This window comes from Episyrphus balteatus, chromosome 1 (genome assembly GCF_945859705.1).
Source record: "Episyrphus balteatus chromosome 1, idEpiBalt1.1, whole genome shotgun sequence".
Taxonomy (NCBI): Eukaryota; Metazoa; Arthropoda; class Insecta; order Diptera; family Syrphidae; genus Episyrphus; species Episyrphus balteatus.
Window position 1 is genome coordinate 174,769,616 of NC_079134.1, and position 14,169 is coordinate 174,783,784.

At 29.1% G+C, this 14,169-nt stretch overlaps 1 protein-coding gene and 1 long non-coding RNA gene across 14 annotated transcripts in view; one reads left to right on the plus strand and one right to left on the minus strand.

The window, feature by feature from the left end:
• The window catches only part of LOC129907382 (PDZ and LIM domain protein Zasp), a 138,636-nt gene that overhangs the window by 70,064 nt on the left and 54,403 nt on the right, over positions 1 to 14,169 (minus strand). The gene's annotated exons all lie outside the window — the stretch shown is intronic.
• On the plus strand, positions 11,156 to 12,118 carry LOC129907384 (uncharacterized). Its single transcript, XR_008771012.1, has 3 exons — positions 11,156 to 11,305; positions 11,377 to 11,651; positions 11,709 to 12,118. It is a non-coding gene; the product is annotated as an uncharacterized LOC129907384 (long non-coding RNA).

Consider the following 14,169-nt stretch of genomic DNA (forward strand, 5'->3'; position numbering starts at 1 on the left):
GAAAAGAAATTTGCTGAAAAGTCAATTAATAAAAAAATTATTTTTTTTTAGTAGAAGCTTGATGTAAAAATGGAAAATTGCAAAGCGGAGGACCTTCCCATTAATATAAAGAGCTCATATTTGGTGTGTATATTCTAGAGGGGTCTAGCAATCGATTTTTCGGAGTACCAATTCAAAAAAAAAAATTTCGATTTTTTTGACCCACCCTATTCTCACATCCTTTTCATGGCTCATTTAGCTTTTTTTTTTTCTCCTCGAAGGGAATTGTGTTGTGTTTTTCGGTGAGGTGTGGAAAATATTTATGTATTTTTTTGTGTTTTTCTAATAAAAATTTGTCATTGTGTCGAATATATATTTTGTTGTAAGATTGTAGCTATATCCTGTCAATATTCGTTTTCTAAGGACACACGCAAAACAATCGAAAACAGTGTTGCGTTATGAATTTCCAAAGAGGATGATAGCAATAATCAACAATCATTTACACTTGAATACAAAAGGACATTGTAATAACAAATCATACGACATACCTTCGAGGAGAGGAAAAAAAAGGACACAAAAACAAAACCGACAAAAATAAACCAGAAGGAAAAGAAATTGCTAAGCATTATCCTTACAAGGACTCTCTTGAGTGCTAACAAAATAATTTTTTTTTGTTTTTCTATTTTTTTTTGTGTGGGTATTGTTTTATCTGTAAAGCACAAGCGGAAAATAGGGAAAAATGCCTAAAGAACTCATCGAGGCAGATACGCACGCACACTTTGCCATAAATATGTGTTTTTTGGGGGGAAATTTTCCAAATAAATATCCGCTATGGAAACGACTCAGCACGTTCGACAGAGAGCTTAAATTATGTGGTTGTGTCCTCGTCCAAGGTCGGTTTGAAGGGATGAGGGGGCGGTGGGTGGATTTTGTGTGGGCGTGGGTGGAACTGCTGCTGTTGGTAAGCACTTTATTTTATGGTCATGTGCGTTAAATGTGTATATTTTGTGTTTCCAGTTCGTGTTAGTAGAAGTGAAGATACATAATTTTGAACCTAACCTGTACAAATTGAGAACCCTTTTTTGGTTAAAATTATATGTCCTGTTGTAGTGGATGATGATAAACTTTGACACAAATTTGTGTATATCCCCAAAATATACACTCTGCTGGCTAATCACAGTCCTGAATTCAGACAGGAAACACATTGGAATTAATGAAAGGACATTAACCCGATTGATGATGCTTATCGAAATCGAAACAGGATATCTCTACCACAAACTCTGCATGACAAAACATCATTAATTCTTGCGAAGGATTATTTGGATCATTTTCAATTTTCTCTCGACAAAAATTCCAATCCCTATCACAATGCGAAGGATGAATGAACTCTACATGATGATGGTGTGGTCTTTCTGACTGCGCGAATGAAAATGAATCATCTGCTGGTTATTTATGAGCTCAACAATCAAAAGATACATTTTTCTTCTTCTTCTTTATAAAAAAAATATATTCTCCTTAAAAGGCTATGGAATGCAACTCGTGATGGGTTTTTCTTTTTTTTTTTATTGGTGCGCCTCCGCAGGTAGGATACCTCCACTGTATAAGGAGAGTACCCATATTCTCGGGCATCAAACCATCAAGAATGATCTTCAAATTATTGTTCTTAGTCATTTCTATTTTTAGATGAAAAAAAAAAGAAGGAAGAAGAAGAAAAAAATACCGAAATTCTTTTGAAATATTTCAGGGCAATCCTAGGAAGTGAGTCATGCATGATGATGATGATGCGATCACACACCAAAACCAACTCTTAATTTTTATTTTAGATTTTGTTAATTTATTCTAATAATTTATACTATTAAAAATGTGGGAAAGAAGGATCATAATTTTTTTTTTTTCAATTTTACTTTTACCTGTTGGCGCGGGGATTTCCCTAATGGGTTTTAGACCTTTTTCTATTAGATTTTTTTTTTATTTTTATTTGTTTGCTACAACAACAAAACAGAAGCTATTAGACTTATTGGATTACAGTAAAAGGTTAGTATCTTTGTTTAACCTTTTTTTGATATTTTCTAGAAAATAAGGAAGATTTACAAGAAAGAAATTTTGTTACGCCTGGTAGTCGTGGTTGCGGTATGTGATTGATGTAGGTTTTTTTTTTTATTTAAGTAATTTTGTGTCCTTTTTTTTTTAAGTTGCTTAGCAAATGTGGCATACAAACATAGGCGTTACATAACATGCAATCAGGACACACAAAAATTGCTCTTCATTCAATAACATTACCAAACCTTGCGTTTTTTTTTTTTTAAGTCCAGGAACCTAACAGAATTTGACTTGGTTAATGTTACAAAATATTTAATATGCCTTGCCATTTTGCTACCGTCTCACAGGTATTTTGGTCTTAAACCTGGCCAAAAATATTTGGGCACATTATTCAAAGCAAATAGGTACCAAATGATTGAAAAGTTATTTGGAAGGAAATTTTTCATTTTCTTGGTACAGTAAAACTTAACTTAAGTGCTTACCTCCTGATCAGTGAACAAAATTATTAAAAATCAAAAAATTCCCGTACAGTCCTGTGCTAAAACTTTTTTTTAAGCTAGTGATTTATTTTTTATTTTGTTTTTTTGACTAAGGGCCAATTTTTCAACAGTCAGTTAAACAGTCAGTTAGTACTTATTCTCCTGATAGAGAAAAAATCATTTTTTCAACAGGCAGATATAGCTTATTCCTATGAATAAAACTATCTGCTTCTTTCAGAGACGAATAAAAATTATTCTGAGGAATAATATCAATAAAAATACTGTGTCAATTGTCAAAGCTGCTTTGAAATAATTTTGACAAAGAATACAGAGGAACACAAGAAAACAAAAACAATTATAAATAAAAAAGACGTTTAGTTTTGAATATTATTTAATTTGACAATTTTTTTTTTGTTATTCTGTAGAATAAATTATTTTTGATTGAAAAATTCAATGTTGTTATCCGATTGTTAATGAGCCTAATAAATTTATTCGTCGAACAGGTTACTAACTGTTTATTAGAAGATGGAAAAATCGGCTCTAAGTTGTTTCATTAAGGGCCAATTTTTCAATAGTCAGTTAAACAGTCAGTTAGTACTTATTCCTAAGGATAGAGAAAAAATCAATTTTTCAACAAGCAGATATAGCTTATTCCTATGAATAAAACTATCTGCTTCTTTCAGAGACGAATAAAAATTATTCTAAGGAATAATCTCAACAAAAATACTGTGTCAATTGTCAAAGCTGCTTTGAAATAATTTTGACAAAGAATACAGAGGAACACAAGAAAACAAAAACAATTATAAATAAAAAAGACGTTTAGTTTTGAATATTATTTAATTTGACAATTTTTTTTTTGTTATTCTGTAGAATAAATTATTTTTGATTGAAAAATTCAATGTTGTTATCCGATTGTTTATGAGCCTAATAAATTTATTCGTGGAACAGTTAACTAACTGTTTATTAGAAGATGGAAAAATCGGCTCTAAGTTGTTTCAATAAGTATTTTTTGAGAAATTAAGTTTTAAAGATAAAATTTAGAAACAATTTTTTTTTTCGTTTTTTAATTGATACTGTAGGTATAAAATTTTGCAATATTATGGATATTTTTTTTATGATCATTTAATTACCTGATATTTAAAGTCAAATACTAAAGAATTCATTCCAATAAATATCAAAGTTCCTAAGAAAATAAAAAAAAACTTAAACATACTTTTTTCCTGGAAAACACTGTTTTTTTTTTTTTTTTTTTGCATTTAAATTTTGTATTTGCCTTTTTTTTTTAACTTTTAACTGAATTTTTTTTTTAATTGATTGGAATGCAATATTGTTCTACATACAAATCTAGCAGTTTAATAGTATACAGGGTGTCCCACAGTCACCGCCCCAAATGAAAACCATGGATTCCTGAGGTCATTTTAAGTCGAAAAACTTAAGAGGTAATTTTCTCGCTTTCGTCCCGTTTTCGAGTTACCACGGTTTTTATGATTTTTTCTCTTTTGTCCTTTAACTGGCCTTATCTTTGCCAAACTACGTTTGATTTGAAAGATTTTTTTTGCAACCAATCAAGAATTTATTGCAGTTTAAGTTTGTCTCAAAACTTTTTTTTCTGCGGACAACCGTTTCTCCACAATTTTGCATCAAACACAACTTTCTTCGTTTTTTAAGTTGTTTTTTACACTTTCATATCATTTAAGTCAAAAAAATACGTTAATGAGTATTAATTTTTTGTGCTTTTTATTAAACCTCAGTTTATTTTCATAAAAAAAATAGGTTTTATTTCATAAAAAAGGCTACTGAAAGTAATTAAAAAAAAATAAACAAACTGAGTGAATTAAAAAAAAAATAATTTTTCAATACAAAATTAATTTAAATGAATTAAAACTTTTTCTGAGCTTTATCTATTTGTTCTCTTCTTAACCACAATTGCTCAGAAAAAGTTTTTAATTCATTTAAATTAATTTTTTATTGAAAAATTATTTTTTTTTAATTCACTCAGTTTGTTCATTTTTTTAATTACTTTCAGTAGCCTTTTTTATGGAATAAAACTTATTTTGTTTTTATGAAAATAAACTGGGCTTTAATAAAATGCACAAAAAATTTATACTCATTAACGTGTTTTTTTGACTTAAATGATATGAAAGTGTAAAAAACAACTTAAAAAACGAAAAAAGTTGTGTTTGATGCAAAATTGTGGAGAAACGGTTGTCCGCAGAAAAAAAAGTTTTGAGACAAACTTAAACTGCAATAAATTCTTGATTGGTTGCAAAAAAAATCTTTCAAATCAAACGTTTGGTTTGGCAAAGATAAGGCCAGTTAAAGGACAAAAGAGAAAAAATCATAAAAACCGTGGTAACTCGAAAACGGGACGAAAGCGAGAAAATTACCTCTTAAGTTTTTCGACTTAAAATGACCTCAGGAATCCATGGTTTTCATTTGGGGCGGTGACTGTGGGACACCCTGTATAGGTAAGGTACTTATAATTTTAAAAACACTAATTTAAAAAAAAGAAAGACAACAGTGCGATTTTTTTAAGTCTGTACCTACTTCAATCTCTCCGTATGAAAAAATAGAATTGCATACATAGTAAAATTTTTTTAGAATACGGCCATTGCATTTGCCTTTTTATAACATTTTCACGCTTATTATTCAGTGTATCTCATTGAAGAGGCAATCTTTTTTCTTGAAACTTGGTAGGTCTTAAGGGCTCATAATAACGTTGAAGTTATAGAAGTTTCAAGAAAAACTAATTCAATATAGCTGAATTCTTAACAGACAAAGACGGTAACGGAGAAGAATTGTAAGCGTCTTCTCCGTTACCGCTTCATCTGTGAATAATTTGGCAACGTTTATCATGAGCCCTTGAGAGCTATCAAGTTTCAAGAAAAAAGATTGCTTCTTCAACGAGATAAACTGGAAACAAGTTCAATATGTCTTCTCCGTTATTTTGGAATGGCCGAATACCTTGATTGTCAATATCCATATCAAATTTTCACCAAAATCTGTTTTATGTTAAAAAAAAACTCAAAAAGATCAGTTTAAAAAAAAAAATCGCAAAACAGTAAGTATACGCCCAAGTGAACACATATAATGATATCTATCTTAAACTCTTCACTTCTGTTTTGGTCTTATTTTTTTCAGGGTTTTTATATTACAAAAATCTTTTAATTTCTCTCATAAGTCACGGTACTGACTTTTAGCACATATTTCCTTCATTAAACACTTAAACTGGTTTTTTTTTTTTCCTATTTTTCTTGGAGTAGACTTTAGAGTGTTTTGTGTAATTTTTGATAACGATTTAGATTAATTTTTTTTCGGCGATGATCTGCCTTCTTCTTCTTCTTCCTTTTTCTCGGCGCTGTTATGATCTCGATGTCGAGGGGATCATAACTATCCCACGTAACTGCTTCACACTAGTGATCCGCCTGTGGGGTTCGCCGGGTTGACCTCAGAAATCGGCGGCAAGCCTCCCGGTTTTGTATTGTTCCATTTCTAAGGCCAACTGAATGCTGGTGGTTTTGCATTTGCTTGTACCAGGAGTTTTTAGGCCTACCTTTCTTTCTATTTCGATGATCTGCCTAATCGTCGAAAAAGAATCTAAATATGTATGTTCTTCTTTAAAATACCTTTAATTTGACACCAACATCTTGTCAAATGTCAATAAAAAAAAAAAAAAATAATTGCCACTAAAATAATTGTCATCGTTTGATGCACGTATATTGCTATTATTTGAGTATTTTTAAATTTGATCATCAACCATATTTTCCCAACAGTAAGAATGTCGATTTTAAATATGTTTGAATTTTTTTTTTCATTTTTAATGAAATTTTTTAATTATTTTCATTCATTTCAGTGACGTAACAAGTAGTATTTAAAAGCATTAGAATTTAAAGTTAACTTTAATATAAACCCTTGAAATTTATAAAAAAAAACGTCCCCTCAGGAAATCCTTTTTTTGAAAATTTTTGATTCACAAAACAAAAAAACAATAGAAACAAAATCAAATATTTTATGTGTCCTCTCTCATTTAAACAAATAATCCTAAATATTTGCTACTTGCATCGTTATTGCACCCCACTAATTGGAAATCTACATCGTTAGTGTCGAAACAAAAAGCTCTTACTTAAAATCGTTAAAATCATTTAAAAATCATTGGTGCCTGCTTGCCAGCCTGCCATACTGCAAATTCTGCAATGCAGCGCCATCCACAGAGTGCACACAGTAGACACCGCACTATAATATTCCTATTATGCAATTTTATATTTATTATTAAACAATACCTACAAAAAAAAAAAAAAAAAAAACAACTATAAAAAATCTGCACACACAAATTTTCAATTCACAACGTAAAACGTAACGAACCGAACACTAAATTGATTTGAATGCAATGTCACATTGAATAAACCCAAAAAGAGTGCGGACATAACAATTATTATTATGTTTCCTATGAGTATGAATATGTTTGTGTGTGTTTGGCAGACATAACAACATTTATGTTGCAATCAGGACTTTTGTGTGTGGAGTGCTGGGCTTATAGCACCCCCAACCACAAAAGTGGCTGCCTTATTTCGCATTGAAATTAGAAACTCTTGTTTTTGGTTTTTACATTTTTATATTTTATTTTTCTATTTTCTTGTTTTTCAGTTCGTACAAACATTTTAGTGAAATAAATTGGCCTAAATTTTCTTCAAACAAATATACACACACACACACAGATACAGAATTGCAATAGCAAACGAATGAATGTGTGCACGATAACAAATTAGCGGATTCACTTCCTGGGCTAGATGCAAATATTCAAAATAGGAAAACACAACCTCTATCTCCTCGCTCTAACTGTGAACATCGCATATATAGCACTGCAGAGTGTGCCCAATTCCATTGTTTTTCGTCGTTTTTGTTTTGTTTTTCGGGTATGCGGCCATTCATGCAGCATACTTTTAATTTAAAAGCAAATATGCGCGCGATCAAGAAACAAAAAAAAATTATAGTTCATTTTGTTTAAATCGAAAAATAATAGAAAAACTTTTGTATACACGTCAGGGATGTAGTTGATCGGAAAATATTTTTCAAGGGGGATGAGGGGGGGTGACATGATTAAAATTTCAATTTTAAATCCAAACAATCTAATTTTACACTTTTTTGAAAATTTCATAAAATCTAAAAAAAAATTTACAGTTCATTTGGAGAGCACTAATCCTTTTTTATGATAAACTCAACTTAAAATACAATTTTAACCTCCTCAGAGTAATTTTTAAAATTTCATAAATTCTAAAAAAAAATCTACATTCGTGAAGTGCGGTTAATTTGGAGCACTAATTATTTTTTATGATAAATTCAACTTAAAAAACAATTTAAAATATAATTTTAGACTCTTCAGAGTTTTTTTTTGAAAATTTCATAAAATTTAAAAAAAATCTACATTCGTGAAGTGCGGTTTATTTAGAGCACTAATCTTTTTGATAATAAACTCAACTTAAAATACATTTTTAACCTCCTCAGACCATTTTGAAAATTTCATACAAAAAAAAGTCTACATTAGTGAAGTGCGGTTTATTTGGAGTAGTGATGGGAACTATCTAATAAAAACTATCAAACTTTCGATAGTTGTAAAATATTTATTCATTCGATAGTTTTAAACTATTCATTCATCATTCATTTAGTTACTATTTTCATTAAAATAGTTTTTTCACTCGATAGTTTTTTCATTCAAATAGTTTTTTATTTGATAGTTTATTCGATAGTTTTTATCTCATAGTTTATTCGATAGTCTTTATTCAATAGTTTTATTCGATAGTTTCAAATGAATAAATGAATGAACTATTCGATAGTTACAAATTCAGTTACTAACTATCGATAGTTCAAATCATTCGATAGTTCCCATCACTAATTTGGAGCACTAATCCTTTTTTATGATTAATTCAACTTAAAATACAATTTAAGCCTCCTCAAAGTTTTTTTTTGAAAATTTCATAAATTCTATTTATTTGGAGCACTAATCCTTTTTCATTATAAAAATCATCTTAAAATACAATTTTAGTTTCCTTAGAGTACGGCCATGATTGCCATAAGGAAGTGAGTATAGATCAAGACACTAATCCCGGTCTAAAAAAAAATCCCATTACTTAAAAATGAAGCAAAAAAATAACTGAAAAATATTTAAAATGTGTAGAGTTTGTCATCATCAATTAGTGTTAAAATTGTTGTATACAAGTAAACTGGAGGCGCATTAAATTATTTCACATTAAGCAGTAGCTTAAGTCTTTCATTTCGGATGTGTTCTCATTTATTTTCACACGAAAAGTGAAAAATAAAGGAAAAAAGCTTTTACTTTCTTCGGGGGGTTTCTGCAGTGCGATGTTATGTGGACCGAGTTTTTCCCTAGACTCACATATCCAAACATTCACACATGTGTATGCGAAGCCAGCTTTATAATACCATATTATGTGTGTCTGGTGCTTAGGATATTGACAATATCATCGTTTTGTACATTTAAAAGAGAAAGAAGAGAACGAAATGTGTGTATAGTCACTAAAGTGTCGTTATCTATGGGAACGACAGGCGACGGCACTCAGGAGTCAATTTATGAAGTGCTAAGGGATGACATTAAATTTATGACATTGTTTTGAAGAAATTTTTTTCTTGCTTTTTTGGTTTTTGAACATGCTTCAGGGGCGGTAGGAAGGTATATGAAATAATATTTCAGAACACTAAGTATAATGTGCAAACAAGGATTATATAGGTATTTTTTTTGTTGGCTTTTTTCAGTTGACAAGTTTAAATGGTAGTCGTTTAGGCCTTAAGCTGTCAACTAGACGCACACATATTTTTATGTTGAGCTTAAATTATTTCAAATTGAGTTCGTTTACTTAACTGACATCCTTTTGAAGTTGAAAAATCCTCTTTGGTTTATTGGTAGGTAGGTACAATTTAAGGATTTAGAGATAAATCGAACTCTAAAAACTAAGTATTAACAATTTCTATTGGGGTTGGGGTCAAAATTCTGCCAGGGTCAAAATTCTTTTGTCAAAATTCTGCTTTCAAAATTCTGCTTTACAAAATTCTGCTTTCAAAATTCTGCTTTTCAAAATTCTGTTTTTCAAAATTCTGTTTTTCAAAATTCTGCTTTTCATTATTCTGCATTTCAAAATTCTGCAAAAAATTAAAAAAGGGTTTGGAAAATGTTAAAAAGCGCGCGCTTTTTAACATTTTCCAAACCCTTTTTTAATTTTTTGCAGAATTCTGTAAAATCATCTTTTTGAAAAATTATCTGCTTGTTTGATTACTTACCTACATAATTTGTCATTTTTTAAATGCGAATTAATTTTTGTTTTATAAATGAATAAATTTGAAAATATTAAGAAAAGGTTTTTAATATTAAACATTTCCGAAAATAACTAAAAATTTATTAATTTATCAAAAATTTGAATAAGAAAAGGAATATAATTCAATATAATATATATAATTTCGCTTTATAAATTTTTGGAGTTGAGGTCACTTGAACTTATATTGAATTATATTCAATCACTCCACTTAAAATAAAAATAATTTTAATAATTTTTATTATTTTTGTTATTTTTTTCTTCGTTGTTAAGAAAAGGAATATACAACATCGGTTCCAATTAGTATACATATTTTATTTGAAAGAAAGTCAGTATATGCATTTCAAAAAATATTTGCGACACTTAACACTTAAAGTACCAACGTTGAATTACATTAATGAGGTGTATTTTTCTTTAGCCAGCGCATATGCTATAAAAAAAAAAACAGAATTAGCAGAATTTTTTTGTTCAAATATAATGCTGGCAGAATTTTGAAAAGCAGAATTTTAAAAAGCAGAATTTTGAAAAACAGAATAGAAAAAAAGCAGAATTTTGAAAATCAGAATTTTCGCTGAAAAAGCAGAATTTTGAAAAGCAGAATTTTGAAGCCAGAATTTTGACCCGATCCCTTTCTATTGATTTCATGGACCAGAAATTACATTTTTTTCGTGATCAAAATTATAGATGACTGATTGTTACCTCGTATAAAAAAAAACGGGTTGGGGTCAAAATTCTTTTTTCAAAATTCTGCTTTCAAATTTCTGCTTTTCAAAATTCTGATTTTCATATTTCTGTTTTTCAAAACTCTGCAAAAAATTAAAAAAGGGTTTGGAAAATGTTAAAAAGCGCGCGCTCCAAACCCTTTTTTAATTTCTTGCAGAATTCTGTAAAATCATATTCTCGAAAAATTATCTGCTTATTTGATTACCTACATAATTTGTCATTCTTTGAAAGCATATTAATTTTTTGTTTTTTAAATGAATAAAAAAATTTCGAAAAATAATTAAAAATTTATTAGTTTATCAAATAAAGATTAATATTCAAAAATTGAATAATAAAAGCAATATTTATATTAAACAACATCGGTTCTAATAAGTGGGTTATTTGAAAGAAAGTCACTCTATGCATTTTAAAAAATATTTGCGACACTTAAACAAAAAAATTTAGGAAAGTATACATAGGTAAATGATTTTTTTTCTTTTATTTTTGTTCAAATATAATGCTGGCAGAATTTAAAAAAACAAAATTTCGAAAACCAGAATTTTGAAGTCAGAATTTTGAAAACCAGAATTTTGACCCGCACCAAAAAAAAAAAAAAAACTGATGTCTCTCGAAAATGGCTTTGTTACAAAAAAAAAAATAAGTTTGAACTAAAAGGATCACCGAATGCGAATCGCGCTCTTGCAGTCGAAATATATCAGCCCTCATCAAAATTAATACCTAAACAGCAGGGTTTTTCAGAGGAAAGAAAATAAAATACAATAGGTACCTAATAATAATAAAATGCTTTTTCAATCATACAAACCTTACATGTTTAAAAGATCGGTTTGCTTTAGAAATGGACTTACCTGAAAGAAAAGAGAAAAAATTGATTTAGTTAAAATTTATGTAAGTTGAAAAATAAACTTATTAACTTTGCCTGCCAAGAGAAAAGAAAGAGGAAGAGAAGAAATTTTTGTGACATTTTTGCTGATTTTTTGTGAAGAAGAAGAAAAAGAAGAGGAAGAAGAATAAAAAGAAGAAGAAGAAGAAGAAGAAGAAGAAGAAGAAGAAGAAGAAGAAGAAGAAGAAGAAGAAGAAGAAGAAGAAGAAGAAGAAGAAGAGGAAGATAGTATGATAGTCGATGTATAAATTAAAACAAAATAGTAAGTAATTCTCGGCTTTCCAGGTGAAGTCATGTGTGTAAGTATATCCTATATCCAGTGGCCAAGAAAAACGCTTCCAACGATACCTCTTTTCACTAACTACGATAAGTAGTCTAGAAGCTATGAAAGAACAGATGAACATATCTATACATTACCGGTTGAACATATAACCCTCTTTTTAGCTTTTCCTTAGTCAGGTTAAACAAAAAAAAAAACAAAAAACAGCTAAAACGAATCAAAGTTGAAAATGTTTATAGAAAAGTCCAACACTTAATGCGAGATATCATCGAAATCTTTATTATTTCTTTAACCTCGATTATGCAATTGCAGCCATGTGTGTCGAAGTTTAACAACTATTAAATACAACAGACAGCCGGTTTTTGAGGTGACACATTGTTGCACTTAATTTTAACAACGTCATTCGTATAAAATAACATACACATAAACAGAGTATAGAGTTTTTGCTGGTAATGTGTCTTAAAAACTGAAGTGAGTGATTAATTCATGTAAATTTATTAGATAATAGAAGCATAGTAGTGGTCCACCTACCATAAAAAGACGTCACAAGATCTGACACTAAATCTGACATCTAACACGCATCTTCAAGTTAAACTTAATGCTCACACTCAAGTGGTATAATGATTCACTGCCCACAGGCAATTCAGACAGTGACGCAGAATTGTAAAAGCTTAAGACACGCAAACGCAACCTAGTCAGTGTTAGTGCGAGTTAAAGAGTGAAATGATGTTCTTTTGTTTCACTTTCTTTAACCACAAAAAAATCTTGACGCAGTTCAGTAATCAAGAGATTTAATCTATTGACCAATTTATTTTATTACTTTTTTTTTTTTATTATTGTTTGTTAAGAAAATTAAGTGATTATATTCATTTTGTGGTTTAAACGTAATTTGACTGATTGTTATGGATTCAAGAGTGATCTGTTTCTCCTCCCGATTCATCAATTTGTTTTTGGCTTGAAGTTTCCCCATATTCAACTTAATTTTAAATATCAAAATTCCATCTTATTACAGTTTAATTTTAATTTTCTAAAAAAAGAAAACAACTACATTTTTTCATAGTGATGGGAACTATCGAATAAAAACTAATCGATAGTTGTAAAATATTCATTCATTCGATAGTTTTAAATCATTCGTTCATTGATTTAGTTAGGTACCTACTATTTTCATTCGAATTCAAATAGTTTTTTTATGCGATAGTTTTTTCATTCGATAGTTTTTATTCGATAGTTTATTCGATAGTTTATTCGATAGTTTATTCGATAGTTTATTCGATAGTTTATTCGATAGTTTTTATTTGAATGAATAAATAAATGAATGAATGAACTATTCGATAGCTCAAATCATTCAGTTACTAATTATCGATAGTTCAAATCGTTCGATAGTTCCCATCACTTACTTTTTGAACAAGAAATGGCAAGAAAATTGCAACGCAATATCTAGAATTATTAAAAATAGAAACCATCTATTATTGATTTATTATTTTGCCGTCAAAGTATGATTTCCCTTCGAGAATACTAAATCACTGATGAATATTTATTAAATGAAACTTCCTTCAACAAATTGATTAAAATCTGTAAAAAAGAAAAATCACTACAAACAAACTGTGGCGGCGGCAGTAAGTGAGTTTGTGTAAAATGTCGCTCTCATTGTAAATTCATGGTCATAATCTTGAAACACTAAACTTATTGCATAACAATGAGCCTTGTTTTTAATTGTTGTCCGACAATCCCATAATAATCATCATCATCAACATCGTCATCATCAAAACAAAAACAAACTTAAAACCACAACAAGATGTCTACATTTTGTCATTCGATCGATGCAGCCGTAACTAAAGTTGTCGTTGGTATTTGTGTGTGTAACTTGAAACTCGAGAGGACCTCTCTATTCAATTGAAATGATTTTGTGGTCAGTTGACTCTTGTTTCCAATTAATTGAAACTGATGTCAATTTTATTAAATTTTAGTATTTTTTTTTTTTGTAAAAAATGTAAAATCAATAAGTGAGAATAAATTTTATTATTTATTTCCTTTTTTTTTATTTTTTTTTTTTATTTAAACCACACTACATGAAGAGATTAATTTTGCAATTTTATTTTATTATTTTTTTTAATATTTCATTTAGGATTCATGTAAGTTATTAAAAATTTATGTAATTTTTTTTATGTAAAATCCCTAAAATCAATTGCATTTTATTCGATAATAATAATTTTTGTGTTGCTTCAACCGGAAATTCAATATATGACGAATACAAAAATTTATAAAATGGTCAATGAGTCTCTTGATGGTTTTATTGTGACGCATCATTTCCAATCCGACTATACTGATTAAATTGGCATCCGTTGACTGAGTGTTGTTTTTTTTTTTTTTTTTTTTTTTAATTTTTGTTAATTTATTTTCAGTAATAGAATTTATAGTTAAAAACCGGTAAAAACAAAGTTAATTACCATGCATTTTACACAATGA